The 6,924-nt window shown below is 44.4% G+C and overlaps 1 pseudogene; it reads right to left on the bottom strand.

The window, feature by feature from the left end:
- Nucleotides 1-2,297: 2,297 nt before the first annotated feature.
- On the bottom strand, nucleotides 2,298-2,875 carry LOC101833488 (annotated as a pseudogene).
- Between the last annotated feature and the right edge of the window lie 4,049 nt (nucleotides 2,876-6,924).

Here is a 6,924-nt window from a genome sequence, read left to right as displayed (position 1 = left end):
ATATGTCCAGCAACCATGTCATATCTGAAGGATAGCACTTTACAGCTCTCTTTACCTTCCTACCAATTTCAAATTCTCTCTACTCCTCTTTCCAAGATATTCCCTATCCTGTCTGAGGGAAAGCTGATACAGATGACCCACCTATCAATGAGCACATGTGGTTACTTACTCTCAGTACTTTGACCCATTGTAAGTCTCTGCATTAACCACTACCCACTGAGAAAGACGATCCTCTGACCAAGACTAAGAGCAGTACAAATCCATGTGAGTAAGCATACATGTTTAGAATTCAGTTAAGACAGCATGACCATCCAGCAAAACAACACAAGTAGGTGTCCTCCTAAGGTCTATTATTTCCTCGTTCATGGTCTTTGACTAGGTTTATAATGTGAACATGAAATACGTGGATGAGTCTCAGATCAAATCAGAGAGCAGTTGATAACTCCAAGAACCATCATGCCACTATTACACCAGTGGGCATAACTTACCCGGAAGGTCTGTGTTGCTTCCCAGTGCGGGGTAAGAGCACTGAAGCATTTATCTCCCAGAAGCCTCCACAGTACCTTGTAGCACTATGAAGACTAAATGGCATGGGGAGCATCCTGAGCAGTTTGAGACTGAGATTGATTTATCTGTGTTCCTTAACCAAACTGTGAAATATCTTCAGTAATAAGGTCTTGATACCTAGTCTTGGGTATCTCCATAGCCTCCAACTCATAGGTTCCAGCACTAAGATTTTCATTTAAAAACTCAGGTCTTCCAGAAAAAGTACTGTTCATCCATGCAGTGTATCTCTGAGAAAACCCCCTTTTTTGCATTATATTTTAAACATTAGCTTACAAACTAGTGACTTTCCTACAAACTTTCTTTAGACAACCTTAGTCTGAGTTCCTTAACTTTTTTTATATGTAGAAATTCTTTGAAGATGAACTCCCAGTAGAATTGAATCATGATTTAGTGAATTAACAAACTAAGGTTTAAGCTAAAACCTTTATCTGTAAGCATAAAAATAAAATTTTAGATACACTATTTTTAGATATATTTATTTTGTTTTCTGTGCATGAGTCTTTTGCCTGCAGGTATATAATATATGTGTTCCATGTGCATGCCTGGTGCCTGTGAAGGTTGGAAGAGAGCGTTGGATCCACTAGAACTAGAGTCATGGGTGATTGGGAAGCACCATGTGTATGTTAGGAGCTGAACTCAGAACTGCAAAAGCAATAGTGGCTCTTTAATCCCTGAGTCGCTGCTCCAGCATCAGACTAGTCACATATATATATGGATATGCCTAGTGTTTAAAGACTCATGGTGTTCTAATATCTGTTTAATTAAGGATTAACATTTAAATAAGCACATTTCCATGACCATGTCCGAAGATCAACTTATTTCAATATATGACATATTTACCACCTACATGTCAGTCAGAGAGTATAGTGAACAAGCCCCAAAGTAGACCCCATGAATTGCACTTCATGATACTTGCAGCCTCCCATCCATCAATTTGTTTCTCTATTGACTCCAGACTATACTCAGTGAGGAGAATAAAAGGCTGGTGCCTTCAAGACTCAGTTATGAAAGTCTTAACATTCTTTCACAGTCTCTAGGGAAAATTATTCTGGGGCATGCTCTCTGCCATGTCACAACAAATAGATATACAAGTAAAAATATGGGTGGATGATTTAACTTATAATTTAGTCAAAAATTTTTTTCAAGCTTAAGTTTATACCAGGCCATAAGTAGTATATGGAAAGCAACTGAAGCCCTAGACCAACATCTCAAAACCACCTGCTAGCCACGTGTGTGTGTCCCTGAAAACAGACACTGTGGTCCAGTGAGTCCCCTGCAGCCCTGGAAGATGGCACTAACCCAGATGTGAGCAGCTCATTTCACAGGCATCTAATCCACAGACATTAAGAGAAGCAGTAACTCATTGATGTGTGTGTGTGTGTGTGTGTGTGTGTGTGTGTGTGTGTGTTTTACAGGGTTTCTCATTGGTCTGGAACTTACTAAGTAAGCTCAGCTGCCCAACAAGCCCCAGGGATTCCCCTGTACCTACTTTCCCAGTGCTGGAGTTACACACACACACACACACACACACACACACACACACACACACACACACACACATCAACTTACCTGGATATTGAGTATGGATGATCAAACTCTATTTTCATGCTTATAGTATAAGACCTTAATCAACTGAGTTATCATGGAGCCCCACTGTTATTTTAATTTATTATTTTACTTTTGTGGCACCATCAGGGCTTCATTGGTGGGTTTTAGAGCTGTGACAAACCCTAGCATGCAGGCTGTGAGAGTACTGTAATATCAGAAATGAGAAGCTCCATGGGCTGCTGCTGTCTCAGTTCCTCCAAGCAAGTTTGCAGGAAGACACTCAAACACATCACAAACTGATAGGTGACCTGGAAGATCCCCACAGACTCCTGAACCCTTTCCTGATCGTCTGTCTAGTCCCTTTCCTGCAGATTACTGTCTGTGACTTCAGCAACAAACCCGACCTGTGGTTGGAAGTCAACTGGGTCAAGGCCCCAACACTAAAAACTCTACTATAGTCTTGAGCTTGTCAGAGTCTTCAGTGTTTTAAGACTTGATGGTGCTGTTTAAAATTTCAATGGGGTTTCTCTGTGCCCAGAACTTACACTCCTGGATCATGGAGACACCACCATATCCTCTTTTCAGGACCATATGTCTATCAGCTACATATATTGCCCCTTCTCTGAAATCTCACCACAGTTGCCATTTTTAATCCTCAGGTACCAACAGAAGTCCTCACCTGCTGGCTGAATACTGGTGATGCTCTCCAGTGTGGCTCTGAGTTGCAGTTCCATTTTCCCCATAGCTGCTGGGTGCTTCTAATGCCTCCGTGCCCACTACTGTCCAGCCTGCCATCCCATTATTTACAAGAAGAGTAAGTAATAAAGTGGGAGCATATTCTGAAGTCAGAGGTACTACAAAAACTTTGAAAGAGTGACAATAGCTTGTTTTGACTATCAGTTTAGCCAATGTAGATGTCCTGCTCTGATTCCAAGGTACAGGATTGTTTGGATTTCCCATATCTTGCTATTCCCAGGAAAGGACATGGGCATATGAGTCCATTACAGCACCTTCAAGAGATCAGTGCAAGGCTCCTGAGCCATGGGGCTTAGTGTGGGACAGGAAGTGGCTCTGAAGACTTAGAAGGATTAAATTTAATCCAGATTTCTGTTAGTTCTTGTAATAATCAAAGAGGGAAGAAAATGAGCCCAGCTGGAAGGCCTGGAAGACAGGTGTTACTCTGGAAATAAGATCTATGGGTCAGATTAGGATCTGGGGAGAAACGAAGAACAGAACCCTGAAAGCCAAGTGTGAGGAGGGTCCTGGCATGAAGCAGAGGCTGGTGGCTTGCTGGTGGCTTGTCTTGAGGTCTCATGGTGGCTTCTCATTATTGACCCATACTTAAGCTAAGGAAATCAAGTCACTTTTTAAGAGGGACTGAGAAGCATCGTGGGGAAGAAAGCAGTCGCAGGTCCTGTTGCCTTTAGTCCTGTCGTGTATCACCGTGATGAATTGGGTGGTGTTTCTAAAGTCAATCAGCCATTCCTGGAGGAATGGAAGTAGAAGTCAATCATTAAGAAAGCCAGCTGGGCCACACTGCTGTCCTCAGGGTCCTCAGCTTCTGGGAACCGGGGGTTGTTTTCTGTGGAAGTCTATCTGGACCTGGGTACTGAACCTGACGTTGAAGGGTGGCTGGAGAGGCTGTGCACCTGACTGTGGTCCTGGTGTGGAAACCTGGTCAGAGTAGTTGATCACCACACTGTGGAAGAGCCCTTCCCCCACAGGGCACCACGGGCCTGTGAGTTCCAAGTCTCTTGCTGTTCGGCATCACCGACAAGCCTGCTACACTGGGCAACCAGAATAGTTGATGATGAGGTGGGGGGGTGATAAAGAAGACTCTGTCTGTACCTCAAGTGTCACCATCAATGTCAGTTTCATGGTCTATGAAGTAAACTTGGAGGTTCGTCTGGGGCTACAACTGGAGTTTTAAAGGGAGATCAAGCAGTCTGGGCTTCATGTCAGCCACCAGTGACAACCAAACTGATATGGGCCCCAGAGCCACCTGTAGAAACAGCTGTCTTACAATGAAAATAGTGATTCCGTAGATCTAAAGGGCACTTCACCCCTTCACATATACATGTCCATGAGTCTGTATGTAAATGTTCACATGTGTGCAAAGACGTGTGTGTGTGTGTGTGTGTGTGTGTGTGTGTGTGTGTGTGTGTGTGTGTGTGTGTGTGTGTAGAGCAGAGGTCAATAGTAATGCCTTCTTTGAGGACTGTCCATTTTATTTCCCGACACTGGGTCACTCACTGAATTAAGACTTCATTGGATGGATGACCAATGAGCTCAGACATATATCTGTCTTCCCCTCACCCACACTGCACGCACTAACTTTACGGGTGAGTCCACCACCCACGGCCTTTACATGATCCTAACTCAGGCCCTCACACTCACACTGCGGCCTGAAGCTTGCATTTCAAATACACTTGGTCGTTAGACATACTTGTTTCATTTTGTGTGCATGGATAGTTTGTCCACGTGTACATATGTGTACCATGTGAGTGCCTGGTCCGTGCAGAGGTCAGAAGAGGGTATCAGATGCCCTGGAACTGGAGCTGTGAATGACCGCGAGCCATCATCTGAGCGCTGAGAATGGACCCTTGGTCCTTTGCCAGAGCAACAAGTGCTCATGACTATTGAGCCCATCTCTCCAGCCGGTTTCTATCACAATCCTAAGCTTTATGTTCAGGTTGCCTAAGCTGGGTCCACACTTTGGGATCTCAGTTCTAATTAAGTAGGGACCCACTCTAATTGCTAGCTAGGGAGCACTGACTATATAGTCAGAGAGCCAAGCTGAAGCCCATCTCCTTGTGCACGGATGGGAACCTTGGGGACGACACTATGGAAAATCTAAAATTGTCAGGCAGCCCTCAGGGCTCACCAACTGGTTGCAGCATTTCATGCTGCTATTTGCTTGGCTGGACAGTCTCTTCTTGCTCTGCAGCCCTGACTGGCCTTGAACTCAAGATGCTCCTGCTTCTGCCTTCTGAGTACTGGGATTACAGATGTGTGCCGCTACACCGGCTGAGACCTCTGTCTTTCAAGTGGTCTCTGTGTCAAGGGGCCACGCAAATGTATAAGGTGATGTAGGAAGGAGGAGTCTCATCAGCAGAAACAGAGGCTTTCTCCCACAGTGCTGAAATACCCTTGCTCTGGGGCATGTGGAACTGAAGCCAGAGGCAGAGGGAACTGGATGTCTCTGCATTCCAGAAAACCCCACACAGCTTGCTTTCAAACTGACCTCTGAAATTCTTTCCTGTTCCCCCCAGGAAAGTTCTACTTGATGGAAGGAAAGTGGTGTGGTGTGGGGGTGTGTGTGTGTGTGTGTGTGTGTGTGTGTGTGTGTGTGTGTGCGCGTGTGTGGTAAAGTGCATTTGGCAGGACAGGAGCTGAGATTTTCCTACCTCCAAGATCAGACTTTCTGCACCATGCCTGCCAAGTTCCGTCAGCAGCTGGCACCAAAGGCAAGAAGTAATATTGAGTGGCTTTCTTCTTTTCCCCCTTGGTTTTCTCAAAAGATTTAGACAATTGAAATCATATCCAGGCTCCTCTCCCCTGCCATAATGCAGTCCATTTGTCTAAATTACAAACTTCAGCAATTATTTCTGCTTTTTTCCCCTCAGACCAGAGACAAATTATCTGCACCCTGATTGAAGGTGGCCAGGCAGCCACAGGGTCATCTTTGCATTTGTCTACAGGGAAGCATGTGAGAAGAATCAGCCTTGTGCTCCATCTGCCGCTGCAGCTAACGGGCCGCACGCTGCTGTCGGTCCCATTATTTGTATTGTAAAATGCCACTTAAAATCATCTACTTATTACATGTGTATTGGCATTTTGTCTCTGTGTGTTTGTTTTCGCCACCCGCATGTCTGGTGCCTGTGGAGGCCAGAAGATCCCCTGGGCCTGGGGTCACCAAGGGTTGCAGGGCACTTTGTGGGTGTGGTGCTGGGAATTGAACTCAAGTCCTCTAAAAAAGTGGTAAGTGCTCTTAATCTTTCAGTCATCTCTCCAGCCCTGTAAGAATCTACATTTAGTAGTTGTGGGTTTATAGACAAGACACAAAGAAAGTAGAGATAGTGTCTCTTCCCTCCACTAGACATTTTTAAACTATCAAATCACCTCCATTATCAATTAGCTCAGCCTTAAGCTCTCTGCAGATCACACACATTTTCCCACTAACACCCTCTTTCTGTTCCAGAACTGTATCCAGGACACCACAGCACATTAGTCATCCTGTCTCCTCAGTCTTCTCCGATCTGTGATGGTTTCCTAAAATGTCCTTGCTTTTCATGACTGAGATATAGTTGATGGGTATTCCGGTTGTTTTTTTTCTTTCTTTATTTTTTAAAATCTATCTACTCACATGGGTTGGTCTGATTTTTCTCTTGATTAAATGAAGTGATCCATTCCACTTTTACAGTCAAGAAAACCAAAGTTCCAGGTGACTTCATACATTGTTGGATGCCATCCAGTTAGGAAGAGTGAACTTCAGTTACTGATCTCATAGTTTACCAACCCCTCAAGACACATGAAGCATGGAAAGACACTTGAAGGGGACAAGAAACCTTAGTGAACTAAGAAATCTTAGTGGACTTACATAGTAAACAACTCAGAGCCACCCTGCCTTTGTGTGTCACCTGGAGTCCAGGGAGGGGACTTTCACACATGGTCAGGCTCTGTGTGAAAACAGATTGTCACTGACTCACAAATTCAGAGGTGTGGGGAGAGTTTTTACTTTGAAGATAGGAACAATGTCTTCTTTCTTTCCTTCTTTCTTTCTTTCTTCCTTCCTTCTTTCCTTTCTTC

The sequence above is a fragment of the Mesocricetus auratus genome, unplaced genomic scaffold (assembly GCF_017639785.1).
Source record: "Mesocricetus auratus isolate SY011 unplaced genomic scaffold, BCM_Maur_2.0 Super-Scaffold_15014, whole genome shotgun sequence".
Taxonomy (NCBI): domain Eukaryota; kingdom Metazoa; phylum Chordata; class Mammalia; order Rodentia; family Cricetidae; genus Mesocricetus; species Mesocricetus auratus.
Note: the sequence above shows the minus strand (reverse complement) of the source record. Positions and strands in the feature narration are given on the sequence as shown.